The following is a 13244-nucleotide window of genomic DNA, read 5'->3' on the forward strand; positions in this document are numbered from 1 at the left end:
TCTGTAGAAAGACACTGTAGACACAACCCACCTCTCCCCCAAACTGCTTTCATTATTGATTTACTTACTTTTTAATGTTTAGAATGCAACACAGCTTGCATATTTCAAAATAATAGCTTAAAATCTTCTAGAATTAATGAAAAACGTAGTTTTATAGGTTTAAAGGTCAAAACCAATTCCAAACAAAAAAATCTACATATAGACATGCTTTAGTAAAATTGAGGAAGTCTAAGACATAAAGGAAATCTTAAGAACAACCAAAGAAAAAGACAGATTACTTATAAAAGAATGATGATTGGAAATTGGACTAACAGCAGAGCTGTCATTAACAACAATGGAAGCCAGAGGTATTATGTTCAAAATACTGAGAAAAAAACAACTGTCAACTGAGAATTGTTGACTAAAGGAATTACCTGAAGAAGGAAAATGTTCACACAAGGAAGGAATGAGATACAGAAAGCATAGGCAAAAAAAAAAAAAAAAAAAGTGGGTGAGTTTAAACAAACATTGTATAAAACAATTATAATAATATATTAATAATGTTTACATGAGGGAATCAGAGTGAAACAAGAATATTAGCCAAAAAGAACATAAGAAGAGAAGCGGTAGCTGGAGTTGAACCATTCCAAGCTGCTTGTATTATAAGGAGGAGAGTAGATTTAGAGATAAATATGGGGTTTTCTTAAGTATGTGTATTAAGATTTTAAAGGAAACCACCTAAAGAATATAATTCGAATGCAACTCACAAAACAACAAATAGGGAAAGTATGGAATATTAAAAAAATTAGGAAAAAATAATAAGACCAGGACAGTAGTTAGCCCAGTTGGGGAAGGCAGCAGCCTAGGATGGGGAAGAACTCATAAATACCTAGAAGCAAATTACCTGTCAGTGTTCTAGCTCTCAAATTGGGGGAATGTACCTAATAATATAGCCTCAAAATAAATAAAATTAATAGAATTACAAGTGAAAATGGACAAACTCACCAACAGAGAGGCCTCACATATCTATCTCAGTAATTAGCACTCAGACAAAAGTTATACAGACATAAAAGATCTGTACAGAAATGTCATGATCTTGACCTGATCAACACATACCAAACCTTGCACCTAACAATAAGAGAAAACACACAGTTTTCAGACACATTTAAGACAATTACAAAAACTAATCACAGATGGGCCATGCACAAGTCTCAACAAATCAAAGAATCAATGGCGTACACAATATTCTTCTAACCACAATGAAGTTAAAACCAATGTTGGGAGACAATGATCCACACATCTTGCAAAAGGAAGCACTGACTGCTCTTTGTTCTAGACGATCTTTTCAAGTCCGTTTGTATAGTGAACTTTGCAAGATGGCGACTCCCTCTGGAGCTAAGGGTAAGTTTGCTTACCATAGTAGTTCTCAACTAGGGGCGATTTTGCCCCCTAGAAGATATTTGACAATGTCTAGAGACATATTTAGTGGTCATGACTGGGAGAAGAGGTACTACCAGCGTGCAGTGGGCGAAGGCCAGGGATGCTATAAACACCCTACGAGGCACAGGGAAGATCCCCATAACTAAGCGTTACCCAACCCCAAACATCCACAGTGGTGAGGTTGATCAACTCTGGCTTCTTAGAAGATAGAGTGTCTTCCTTTGGAACAAAGAGAAGTCATGCATACTGTCTATTATAATAAAGGTAATCCCTCCATTAAAGCAAAGAACAGTGATGCTACTGCCCACTGTAACAGTTCCAGGTTTGCTAAGCTCCTTCTCCTATAATGCAACCCATTCCATATGCAGGCTTCCTTCTGGATCTACCCATGGGACTTGGGGGCAAGGGCAACGGTACAAATGATGATCCTCTGGGTATTTCTATTGCTGTCATCATCTGTCCTTTGTATCTGAACTCTACAAATATAGTGTTGAGTGGAAAGCAGAACTGTGTAAGAATACATACAGGATATGCTATTTATATTCTCTTAAAAATGGTTTAGTAATAGCTGCAAATACAGCAAAAATATAAAAACATCTGACTTCCACTAGGGGATGTAGGGAAGTTTTTTTTTTTTTTTTTTTTAATAAAGATTTTATTTTTTCATGAGAGGCACAGAGAGAGAGGCAGAGGGAGAAGCAGGCTCCATGCAGGAAGCCCGACGTGGGACTCGATCCTGGGTCTCCAGGATCACACCCTGGGCCAAAGGCAGACGCCAAACCGCCACACTACCCAGGGATCCCTATAGGGAAGTATTAAAAAAAAAAAAAAAAAGAAAGAAAGAAACTCATCCTCTCAAAGAAAAGACTAGATAAGCTACAATCTACAATATTTCTAAACCAATCAGAGAGTTGTAGTCCCAGGACAGCCTACTGGCCAAGTATCTAAGGAGAGGCAGGCACCAGAAGGATGAGCAGAGTAGGGTTGGGGTAGATGTGACTAGCCACTTGCAATAGTTCAGGTAGGATGGTTAATGAATTGGTGAAGGCCAGATGTGGGCTAGTGAGCTACCAGAGGACTGAAGAAATTGGGAGTTTGTGCCCTCTTATAGACTTTTCTCTATAAACTCATAGAAAAGATCAGAAAGAGCCCCAAGAAAGTGGTTGTCATGGTGCAGACCTAGGAGAGGGCACAACAACCACAGCTGTTCGGGCATGAATCCACTGGGATGCTTTCCCCCTAAAAAGCATACGACTTAATCTGTAGAGGAAGGGAACAGGAAAAAGAAAATCTATCCCAGGGGGATGGGCAGGAATATTTGCTGGCTCCAGAACTACAAGGGAGGAGGAGCAGGAAAGATGAGAAGGGTACCCTCCTGAGATGTAGAGGCATGATACCTGCCTACACCTGAGGCCTAACCAGAACCAGGAACACTTCACCCCCCACCTTCCAAGCTAACAAACTTCCAGAAACAAGTCAAAGTGGTATCGGTAGAAGAGGGACAGGAGCAGGAGAACAAGAAAGCTCTCCTCTTGGGTGCACTGCAAAGGGAAGTCCTAAGGCTGAAGGCAGACACTGCTTGGCAGACGAGCACCCACTCTATACCCCAGGCATGACTACGGGAATTTGATACCTGTGGTACACCAAAGGCAACCTTAGCAACAACAAACTTCAAGCCAAGACCAAACCCCAACCACATTAACTCATCCCTTACCCCCATTAAAGGCCTAGGAAGAGCAAAGGTATTTCCATTTCCAGATACTAATTGTATATACCTCAATGTCTGCTGTATCCTACACTAGGTCCAATTTGAAAAAAAAAAATGAAGTACATGGAAACATCAGAACTAGACACAAATGTGATCCAGATGTTGGGACAGAGAATTCAAAATCATGATTAATATGTTAAGACTCTGATGGAAAAGGTGAATAATAGGCAAGATAAGATGGGTAACTTCTGCAAAGAGAAGGAAACTGTTTTAAAAAATCAAGTGAAAATGTTATAAATGCAAAACACAATACCAGAGATGAGAAATGTCTTCACCCAGCTCATCACTAGACTCAACACAGCCAAAGAAGACAATTGGATAAGTCAGTAGAAATTACCCAACTTAAACACAAAGGAAAAACAACAGGGGATAGGAAACAAGGCATCCAAGAGCTGCTGGACAATATCAAATAATCCAGCCCATCCATAACTGGAATCCCAACCAGAGAGGAGTGCAATATGAAGAAATAATCCCCAAAATTTTTGAAAAGTAACGAAAGACGTGAAACCACAAAGAAGCTTAGAGACCACCAAGAAGGATAAATGCCAGACAAAAAAAGAACACCTTAGCATATCATATTTTCATTTTTATTTTAGGTTTTATTTATTCATGAGAGACACACACAGAGAGAGGCAGAGACACAGGCAGAAGGAGAAGCAGGCTCCCTGCGGGGAACACAATGTGAGACTCGATCCCGGGATCCTGGGGTCACGCCCTGAGTGAAAGGTGCCCCAGCATATCATAGTTTTAAAAACATGAAAAGAAAATCTTTTTTTTTTTTTTTTTTGAAAAGAAAATCTTAAAGTGGGGCATCTGGGTGGCTCAGTGGTTGAATGTCTGCCTTCAGCCCAGGGTATGATCCTGGAGACCCAGGATCGAGTCCCATGTCAGGCTCCCTGCATGGAGCCTGCTTCTCCCTCTGCCTGTGTCTCTGCCTCTCTCTCTGTGTCTCTCATGAATAAATAAATACAATCTTAAAAAAAAAAAAAAGAAAATACTAAAGAAAGCCAGAAAATAAAAGACATATAGAGGAACAAAGATAATTACGGTAGGTTTCTAGTCAGAAATGATACAAACCAGACATCAATGAAATATGACTAAAGCACTAAGAGAAAAACTTGTTAACCTACAGAAAATACTTTTTATTTTTTTAAAAGATTTTATTTATTTATTAATGAAAGAGACAGAGGCAGAGACACAGGCAGAGGGAAAAGCAGGCTTCCTACGGGGGAGCCTGATGTGGGACTCGACCCCCGGAGCCAAAGACAGATGCTCAACCACTGAGCCACCCAGGCATCCCAAGAAAATATTTTTTTAAATGAAGAGGAAATAAAGACTTTCTCGGACCAAAACTGAGGGAATTAAGGGCTAGCACATTTAGTCTATAAAGAAAAGTTGAAGGAAGGTCTTCAGACAGAAGGAACAAGGTATCAGACAGAAACTTAGGTTCATACAAAGAACAGTGCTAGAAACTGAATAAATGCAGGTAAAATAAAATAATCTTTTTCTTACTTTGAACTGCTCTAAAACTGAGGCTGGCAAAAAAAAAAATTTCTGTAAAAGACAAATATTTTAGGCTTTGTGGACCTTATAGTCTGTTGCAACCACTTAACTCTGCCTTAAAGTACAAAAGCTGACATTGGCAAAACAGAGAAATGGCTGTAACTATGTTCCAATAAAACTTTATTTTTTAAAAAAGATTTATTTATTTATTCAGAGAGAGAGAGAGAGAGATAGGCAGAGACACAGGCAGAGGAAGAAGCAGGCTCCATGCAGGGAGCCCGACGTGGGACTCGATCCCGGGACACCAGGATCACACCCCAGGCTGCAGGCGGCGCTAAACCGCTGCGCCACCAGGGCTGCCCCCAATAAAACTTTAATAGGCACTGAAATTTTAGTTTCATCTAATTCTCATATATTATGAATTTTTTTATTTTTTCAACCATTAAAAAATTTAAAAACCATTCCTAATTTGCAGGACATACAAAAAGAGGTGGCAGGATGAATTTGGCCCACGGGCCTTGGTTTGCACACCAAGCCCTTTCTGCTTTGAAAGCCTACTGTACAAAGCAAAAGCAGCAGCAATGTGCTGTGTGTCTACAGAATATATAAAAATAAACTGTAGCACAACAGCAAAAGGATGAGGAGGAGGAATTAATTTTTTTTATTAAAAAAAAGATTTTATTTATTTATTTGAGAGAGAGAGTACAGAGGGAGAGTGAGAAGCAGACTCCCCGCTGAGCGGAATGCCCGATGTGGGGCTGGATGCGGGGCTCAATCCCAGGACCCTGGGATCATGCCTCGAGATTTGAAGGCAGACGCTTCACTGACTGAGCAATTCAGGTGCCCCAGAGAAGGAGGAATTGAAAACACACTGGTGGGGCAGCCTGGGTGCCACAGCGGTTTAGCGCCACCTGCAGCCCGGGTTGTGATCCTGGAGACCCGGGATCGAGTTCCGCGTCAGGCTCCCTGCTTGGAACCTGCTTGTGTCTCTGCCTGTGTCTCTGCCTCTCTCTCTCTTTCTCTGTTTCTATGAGTAAATAAATAAAATCTTAAAAAAAAAATACACTTTGGAAGGTCCTTATCTGTAATTAAAGATGTATATTGTAAACCCTAACTATGAAAAAAAGGTTTTTTTGCAATTAAAAAAATACATATAAATAAGTTCATAGAAACATTAAAATGGGATTGTTAAGTTTGAGTAACATGCCTGAGACAGAAAAAAAAAAGAAAAAAGTAAGCAGAAAAAATGAAACAAATAGAAAACAGTATATAAGATAGTACATTTTAATCCAACTACATCAATAATCATAGTGAGTGTGAACGTACGTTAGAAGAGGTTGTTAGTTGACTAACAGAGCAAGACACCAACTGTGTTGTCTAAAAGATACTCACTTTAAATATACAGACATAATAGGTTAAAAGTAAAAGGATGAAAAAATATATAAAGCTAAGCAAACACTAGGCGAAAAGTTGGAGTAACTATATTAATAACAGTAAACTTCAGAATAAGGAATATTATCATCAATAAAGAGGAATTCTACATAATAATAAAGGGGTCAGTTACCCCAAAACATGCAATCCTAAAGGTGTATTGAGCTTACAATAGAGCTTCAAAACACACGAGGCAAAAACTGATAGGACCTCCAAGGGGAAATAGACAAATCTACAACTATAATTGGAGATTTCAATACTCGAAAGTGTCAGTAATTGATAGAACAAGTAAACAGACAATCATTAAGGATATGTGAAATCTGAACAATACTATCAACCAACCACTTGGCATTCATAGAATAGTATCAGAGTGTGTATCTTTTTCATGAACACATGGAACATTCAGCAAATAGGCCCTAGACTGGGTCATAAAGGAAACCTTACATATTAAAAAGAATAGAAATCATACAAAGTGTTTTCAAATAACAGTGTTAAATTAGAAATCAGTTAAAAGGAAGATATCTGGAAAATGCCCATTTATTTGAAATTTGAAAAACACAGTTTTAGATAATCCATGGTTCAAAGAGGATGGGTCAATGGAAATTTAAAAATATTTTGAACTAGGGGCACCTGAGTGGCTCAATCAGTTAAGGGTCCAACTCTTGATCTCAGCTCAGGTCTTGATTTCAGGGTCATGAGTTCAAGCCTCATGTTGGGTTCCATGCAGAGTGTGGGACCTACTGAAAGTAATAGTAATATTTTGAATTAAATGAAAATATATAAAAATTTATGGAATACAGCTAGCAAAGTGCTTAGAAGGAAGTTTATAGCATTGATTATTTTAGAAAAGAAAGTTCTCAAATCAATCATCTAAGCTTCATTCTTAAGAAACTAGGTAAGAGTAAACTAAACTCCAAGCAAGCAGAAGGAAATAATGAAGGCATAAATCAATGAAACTGAAAACAGAAAAATAGAGAAAATCATTGAAACCAAAAGTTGTTCTTTGAAAAAAAATCAATGAAATTGATAAACATTGACCTAAACTAAACCAACAAAAAAAAAGAGAGGACATAAACTGTCAGTATCAGGAACAAAAGAAGGTATCAGTATGGATCTCCTAAACATTAAAAAGAACAACAAAAAGAAATACTACAGACAACTCTATGTTCATTAATTTGACAAAATGGATGAAACAGACCCAGTCTTCAAAAGACTCAAACTACCAAGTCACCCAAGAAGGAATTTATAATCTAAAAAATCCTTTTAAATTAATTAATTAATTAATTAATTAAAATAAAATAAAACATCCTGTATTAAAGAAATTGTAGCTTAAAAAACCTCCAACAGGGGCTTCTAAGTAGCTCAGTACATTAAGTGTCTGACTCTTGATTTTGGCTTAGGTCACGATCTCAGGGTGGTGGGATCAAGCCCAGCAACAGGTTCTGCACTTAGCACAGCCTACTGGGGATTCTTTCTCTCCTTCTCCCTCTGCCCCTACCCTTGCTCACGTGGTGTGTGTGTGTGTATGTGTCTCTAAATAGATAAATATAAGCTTTAAAACAAACGAACAAAACCTTCCAACAAAGAAAACTCCAGGCCCAGATGGTTCTATCAAATGCCTGAATTCTATCAAACATTTAAGGAAGAAAAAACACCAGTTCTACACAATCTCTTTCAGAAAACAGAAAAGGTAGAAACTCATTTTCAGATCCATGTTATTCTAATGCCAAAACCAAGGCATCATAGAAAACAGACCGATATTCTTCATAAAGATCGATGCAGGGATCCCTGGGTGGCGCAGCGGTTTGGCGCCTGCCTTTGGCCCAGGGCGCGATCCTGGAGACCCGGGATCGAATCCCACGTCGGGCTCCCGGTGCATGGAGCCTGCTTCTCCCTCTGCCTGTGTCTCTGCCTCATTCTCTCTCTCTCTCTGTGACTATCACAAATAAATAAAAATTAAAAAAAAAAAAAAAAAAAAGATCGATGCAAAAATTATCACCAACACATCAGTCGATCAATCCAGAATACATAAAAAGGATAACAGATCATTGCTTAGTAGGGTTTATCTTGGCAGTGTAAGCCTGGTTCACATTTGAAAATTAATCAATGTTAATTCACTATAATAACAGGCTAAAGAGAAGCCATGTGATCATCTCAATGGATGCAGAAAAAGCATTTGACAAAAATCCATTCATGACCAAAACAGATAAGCAAACAAAAGCTCTCCACAAACGAGGAAAAGAAGGGAACTTCCTTAACCTTATAAAGAGAATCTACAAAAATTCTACAGATAACATGCAGAATGGTGAATACTGGCTGCTTCCCTTTCAAGATAGGGAACAAAGCAAGGATGTGCTCTCCTACTACTACTATCCGATACTGCACTGTTGCAGAAAGGCAAGAAAAAGAGAAAAAAGCCACATAGCTGGGAAATACAGAACTGTTTCTATTCCAGACAACATGACTGTTTACAGAGAAAATCTCAAAGTATCTACAAAAAGGATCCTAGAGCTAGTAACAGTTCATCACATTTACAGGATCCAAGATCAATATATAAAAGTCAATTGTGGGTGCCCCGGTGGCTCAGTCAGTTAAGCGTCTGTCTTTGGCTCAGGTTATATCCTGGGGTCATGGGATCTTGTCTCCCATCAGGCTCCCTGCTCAGCAGGGAGTCTGCTTCTCCCTTGATCCCTCCTCCTTGCTTGTGATCTCTCTTTCTCTCAGATAAAGTCTTTAAAAAAAAAAAAAGTCTTAAAATCAATTGTATTTCTATCTGCTAGTAGTGAACAATGGAATTTGACATTTTAAAAACAATACCGTTTAAATAACATTCCCAAAATGAAATACTTAGGTTTAAATGTAACAAAACGTATGCAGGATCTGTATGCTAAAAACTATGGAATACTGATGAAATTCAACCCCAAAAAACACTCCAGCAGGCTTTTTTGTAGCTATCAATAAGCTCACTGTAGGGATAGGCAAAAGCAAGAGAATAACCAAAGCAATTTTGAGAAACATAAACAAAGTTGGAGGACTCACACTACCCAATTTTTAAACTTAATATAAAGCTATAGTGTAGTACCAGTGAAAGGTAGACACGTAGAAGAGTAAAACAGAACAGAGGATCCAGAAACAGCCTCACACCACTAATTTTTAACAAAGCGTGCAAAAAATACTTATAAATACAACATCTGACAAAGGACTCGTATCCACAATATACAAAGAACTCTCAAAACCAAATAAGAAAAATAATAGGTGGAAATTTGAACCACTTTTCTAAAAAGATATAAAGATGGCAAATGAACATATGAAAAGATGATGCCCAACACCATTAGTCACGAGAGAAATGCAAACTAAAACCACAAGATACCACTATGTACCTAGAATTGCTAATTTTAAAAAACAAGAACAAAAATTGATACTACCAAGAGCTGATGAGGATACAAAACTGCCAGAACTCTCCTATGTTCCTGGTGGGAGTACAAAATGGTAGTCAGTTTGGAAAAGATTTTGGCAATTTCTTGTAAAATTAAATATATACCTACCTTATGACCCAGTAATCATAGGTATTTACCAAGAGAAATCAAAACATGTTCACACAAAAAAACTGTAAGCAAATGTTTACAGTAGTTTTATTCACAATCGCCAAAAAGTGGAAACAACCCAATGTCCTTCAGCTAGTGAATAAATGAACAACAGACTACTTACTGCTCAGCAATAAAAAGGAACAAACTGGGATCCCTGGGTGGCGCAGCGGTTTAGCGCCTGCCTTTGGCCCAGGGAGCGATCCTGGGGACCCAGGATTGAATCCCACATCAGGCTCCCGGTGCATGGAGCCTGCTTCTCCCTCTGCCTGTGTCTCTGCCTCTCTCTCTCTCTCTCTTTCTCTCTCTCTCTGTGACTATCATAAATAAATAAAAAATTTTTTAAAAAAAGGAACAAACTATTGATTCACACATCAGGAACAAACCGTCAATGCACTTTGGCAACTGAAAGAAACCAGATGCAAGACTACCTACTGTAGGATTCCATCTGTACAAAACTCTTGAAAAGAAAAACTCAGAGACAGAAAAACATACCAGCAGTTGCCATGGGTTGGAGGGAATGGTTGACAACAGAAGGACAGCACGAGAAAATCTTGGGGGTGATGTAACTGTTGTGTGTCAAACTGTGGCAGTGGATACCTGTCCCTCCACATTCATCAAGATCCACATCACTGTACACCACAAAGAGTGACTTCTACTGAATGTAAATTTAAAACAAAAATCCACCAGGATGTGAAATATGGAACACGTGCTGCAGCAAACGAGTCTGGCTGTGTCACCAGTGAACCACGTAGCCACAAAGAAGGGGGTGGACCTTACAATGAAGTGGACCTAAATAGTTTTGGAAAATGTCTTGAGTAAATCCTGACAAACACTGTACTCTGGATGGCATATTTCTCACAGAGGTATGGTTTAGCAATTCTGAAATCACCTTATATGTAACTAGGATTGAATAAGCAAATTATTGGGGCGCCTGGGTGGCTCGGTCAGTTAAGCATCAGCCTTTGGCTCAGGTCACAATCCCAGGGTCCTGGGATCAAGCCCCACATCAGGCTCCCTCCTCCGCGGGGAGTCTGCTTCTGCCTCTGCCCCTCTCCCTGCTTGTTCTCTCTGTTTACCTCAAATGAATAAATAAAATCTTTTTTTAAAAAGCAGCAAATTGGGATCCCTGGGTGGTGCAGCGGTTTGGCGCCTGCCTTTGGCCCAGGGCGCAATCCTGGAGACCCAGGATCGAATCCCACGTCGGGCTCCCGGTGCATGGAGCCTGCTTCTCCCTCTGCCTATGTCTCTGCCTCTCTCTCTCTCTGTGTGACTATCATAAAAAATAATAATAATAATTTTTAAAAAGCAGCAAATTATTATAGATAACAAGAGTCAAGCTTACTGTTAGAAATACAGAGAGATGGCCAGAATGAATCCTATGGAGCTGGACTGGAGTTGGAGGGACTCATGGTTTTTGTATTACGGATATAGAAATAAAGCTGTGTATGTGCATGAGTTAGTATATTACATATATTTCCTATTTTTATCCTCTGAAAAGGACTAACAGCAGGGACACCCAAGTAGCGAAGAGCATACCTACGAACCAGAATTTTGGTTTTTAAATACCATTATCCCATGAAGGGAACTAGAGCTCCTTGGGAAAAAGGTGCATTCCAGGGCTTGAGCAGGGAAATAGATGAGCTTGGAGCATCTTGCAGTGGTAGGAAGTAATTAGGGGATAAAAAAACAAAAACAAAAAGCAATGGGGATCCCTGGGTGGCGCAGCAGTTTGGCCCCTGCCTTTGGCCCAGGGCACGATCCTGGAGACCCGGGATCGAATCCCACGTCGGGCTCCCAGTGCATGGAGCCTGCTTCTCCCTCTGCCTGTGTCTCTGCCTCTCTCTCTCTCTCTCTGTGACTATCATAAATAAATTAAATTAAATTTAAAAAGAAAAAAAAAAGCAATGTTGAAAGAGCCTAAGAGCTGACATGAAAGAGTTCCCAATGGGCAAACTTAGAACAACCTGAGCAAATAAATACTAGTAGTGGGTTATGGCCTCCAAATAAAGACCCATGAATCTATAGTAACATAAATAACTGAAAAAACAAATGAGAGAAAAGAGGCAGCTCTTACAGAATTCCAATTAATGCAGAAGGTATGAGAAAAACAGAAAATCACAGCCACATGGCAGTTAGTGGGCAAATGTTTAAAAAAAATGACATTTGCAAAGTATCTGCCCCCCCCCCCGCCCCAGATATTTATTACCAAGGGGAAAGTGGTAATTTTACAGTGGAGAAAGCCAGCAGATACCTCCTTAATGAAGTGATCGACGTCAGCATCACCAGTAATAAATACAGACATCATCTGCCCCCTGACAAGATGCACTGAGAAGGCAGATCTGTGTGCTGTCCTTTCTAATAATGCATAACCTTAGGAAAACACTAGACAAATGCAAACTGAGGGTTTCTTCAAAATAACGGTATCCTCACAAACAAAAATATCACAAACAAGGAAAGACTGAGAAATTGTCATAAATTGGATGAGATTAAGGAGACCTGACGATTAATAGAATTTGGCATTGTGTACTAGATCCTGAAACAGAAAAAGGAAATTACAGAAAAAACTCATGAGATTAAAAGAAAGTCTATAGTTTAGTTAATATGACCAATGTGAATGTCTTAGTTTTGATCATGGTGTTACGGTCATGTCAGATGTTAAAACATAAAGGAAAGCAGCACAAAAAGTATACTGAAATTCTATTTCTGCGATTTTTCTGTAAATCTAAAATTGTCTCAGATTAAAGTGATCAATTAAAAATAAATACATGGCAATGCCAATAATCAAATTCAGGAAAATAGCTGATTCCTGTGGGGAGGTGGGTGAATGGAATCAGGGGGCCACACACAAGAGGCTTCAACTGCCTGATGCAGGTTTTCTTTCTTGAGCAACATGGATGGTACATGGGTATGTTTAAAATTACATTTGTGTGCCTGAAATATCTCATAAGAACTTCTTTGAAACGTTTCAGACTTTTGAATTGGGTACAGGGATCCCTGGGTAGCTCAGTGGTTTAGTGCCTGCCTTTGGCCCTGGGTGTGATCCTGGAGTCCCGGGATCGAGTCCCACATCAGGCTGTCTGTATGGAGCCTGCTTCTCTCTCTGCCTGTGTCTCTGCCTCTCTCTTTCAGTGTCTCTCATGAATAAATAAATAAAATCTTTAAAAATAAATAAATAAATAAATAAATAAATAAATAAATAAATTGGGTACAGACACATCTGCTTATAATTTGTTCATTCGCTCAATATTTAACAAGTACCTATTATGAAATGCATTCCTGTCCTCAAGAAGCTCAATTCTAGCAGCTACTGAGACTCAATCCTGCCTCTCTCGTGCTGGTTGCAGGCCAGTCTTTCTTACCGTTAGTCTACTCTGCCATCGAAGCAAGAGTGCAGCCACAGCACAAATGTGGAAGGACGTGGCTGTGTTCCGACGAGTTACAAACACAGGTTGCGTGTAGGTGTAGCGTGCTGACCCACGGGGAGATCAGAGAATGGAGACAGCTTTAACGAGGACTAGCACACCACAGGGTGGAGC

The sequence above is a fragment of the Canis lupus genome, chromosome 7 (assembly GCF_011100685.1).
Source record: "Canis lupus familiaris isolate Mischka breed German Shepherd chromosome 7, alternate assembly UU_Cfam_GSD_1.0, whole genome shotgun sequence".
NCBI classification, from domain to species: Eukaryota; Metazoa; Chordata; class Mammalia; order Carnivora; family Canidae; genus Canis; species Canis lupus.